The 2378-nt window shown below is 36.8% G+C and overlaps 1 long non-coding RNA gene across 1 annotated transcript; it reads left to right on the forward strand.

The window, feature by feature from the left end:
- The first annotated feature begins 1296 nt into the window (after positions 1–1296).
- Positions 1297–2023, forward strand: LOC127627453 (uncharacterized). The gene is made up of 3 exons (XR_007968556.1): positions 1297–1309; positions 1679–1805; positions 1952–2023. It is a non-coding gene; the product is annotated as an uncharacterized LOC127627453 (long non-coding RNA).
- Positions 2024–2378: the final 355 nt, after the last annotated feature.

Here is a 2378-nt window from a genome sequence, read left to right on the forward strand (position 1 = left end):
TCCTCTTTGGAGTGGCTTGCTGTTGGGAGACCTGACTACCGGTAGGTATGAATCTTGTGAACAGGATTTGGTGACAACATTGACACTAACAAAAACAAGAGATACCAATTGTCACATAGAAAGGTGGTTTGGAATTGTCAAACATTCCATAATGCATAAAGAACAAAATGTCAAACCAGGAATCTTCATAAGAAAAATGCATCAGTCTCTGCAAACAAGACATACAGAGCACATCATTCTGCATAACCTTCCTCAAAAGCTGTTGCTCCAGCCTGAGCCACCTCTGAACCTTGATCAGTGTCAAGAAACTTGGATGAAGAAGAAGGAAGAACGTTTCCCAAACACGAAATCCAAATTCTTTTCTGTTCCTCAGAGAATGCCTGTTCCACCAAAAAAGAAAAGAAGGATCCACAAAGATAAGCCAAAAAGCCACAAACAGTCAAGTCTTGAGCCAATGCAGCTTCCTGCAGAGGCACTCCCTGTAGAGGAAGAGGTAATTAAGTTAGTACAACAAATGAAACTATTTATTGCATATATTCAGCTAACTTATTATTGACTATATGAAGTGTGTAACATTCACAGATTGACATGTTATGGACAAAACCGCACAATGAACTGGTTGTAGCCATTGTGAAGTCTGACGATCAGAATCTGGAGTTCCTGTTAAATGGTAAATGGTCTGCACTTATATAGCACTTTTTTCTAACCTCAGAGGTTACCAAAGCGCTTTACACTGTGTCCCAATCACCCATTCACACACACATTCATACACCAATGGCGGCAGTGTTACATCACGAGGAGTTCCTAACACTGAAGCCGCATGACTGGTTATTTGGAGAGGTACACATATCATAACAAAAATATCTAGTAAATACAAAATTGTACTATATATACATTTATAAACTATAAAAAATGTTGTACCTAAGAAAAAGTAAATGCCAGATACTAAATGTTTTTTTCTCAATGTACGTACTAATTTAAATAAATTGAATAATTGCAATGATTTATCTTTTTTTTCCCCAGACGATCAAGTGCTATTAAGAGCTGTACTTAATGCAAAGGGTGCAAATATCTACCAGCTAAGCCATTACACCACAGGTGTCATTTTAAATGGCACAGAAGACCAGGTCATACGACAAGGTTTGAAAAAAGTGAGTGCAACTACTTATGATTCTGCATTTTTATATGTCCATGTATTTTACAGTACACAAATACGTTTATTTACATTTCTGATATATAGGTCAACTTTGAGCAATATGATGGGGTCATCTCTGTTGTAAATATCAGACACGTGCACTGGAGGTTTGTGGTAAGTAAAAATATATTATAAGTAAAAAATACAATTATTGTGTTGTATGACTATTACAGATAAACATTGATACACCCATACATAAATGTTTGACCTTTTCACAGACATTTAATTGAATGACTAATTATTATTTATTTTTTTAATATTTAGTATCTACATGCTACAACTAACACCATTTTCATACTTGACCCTCAACGTGGTAGTAATGAAATGAAACTTGCCACACAAGCATGCAAAAAATGTGTGTATGTTATGTTGTTTAAAAAATCTGTAACTTTTTTCGATCTACAACACTAATATTGGAACATTAGCATATGGATGTTGCTGAAGACCACCACAACCCCACACACTGTATTTTTCCTACAACAGGGAATATTTCAGGAAGAGAGGAAACCAGCATGGAAGAAAAGACTGGGTGGACACTATGTGGAAGCCTGGGACAATACACCATTCGTTCCAGGAGGATGCTTTCAGCTGTGGTGTCTTTGTGATGCAGGTAAATGGAGGCCCTGTTTCCGCGACGCTCCTGTAGCTCACAGGCAGCAGATCTCCACTTTTTTTTGTAGGGAAAACTACTTTACATAAACACTGTTCTCACATTTTCCCATATGAGACTAGTAATGTTCTCCGCTCTCCTTCTAGATGGCCAAGCAGGTGGTGGAACACTTTCCAAAAATTCCTGAGAGCATCAACATAATACCCAGCAAAGAGGAGATGTGCCACATCAAGAAAAATTTTGCCAAAACAATTTAGCAGGCATCAGGTATTGGCAAACTATTTTGAAAGAACAGTTTATTTCCAGAGACAGAGTGATGGAGTATAATTCTCTACATTATCATAATTGCAGTGTCGAGAGATGAGTATTGCTCTGTATGTGGACAAAAAGGCACTAAGAAAAAAAAAGGCCAAAAGCACCAAACAGAGGAGCTCTGCACCTGGGTATTCTTTATGTCATTATTGCCTATTTGTTGAAAGTGAAAAGAAATTGAAGAGAAAATGAGTTTTCACAAATACATTTCATAATTACAACAGTTTCTGAATAAATCTAACAATGTCCTATTTTTCTTCC

The sequence above is a fragment of the Xyrauchen texanus genome, chromosome 34 (assembly GCF_025860055.1).
Source record: "Xyrauchen texanus isolate HMW12.3.18 chromosome 34, RBS_HiC_50CHRs, whole genome shotgun sequence".
In the NCBI taxonomy this organism is placed as follows: domain Eukaryota; kingdom Metazoa; phylum Chordata; class Actinopteri; order Cypriniformes; family Catostomidae; genus Xyrauchen; species Xyrauchen texanus.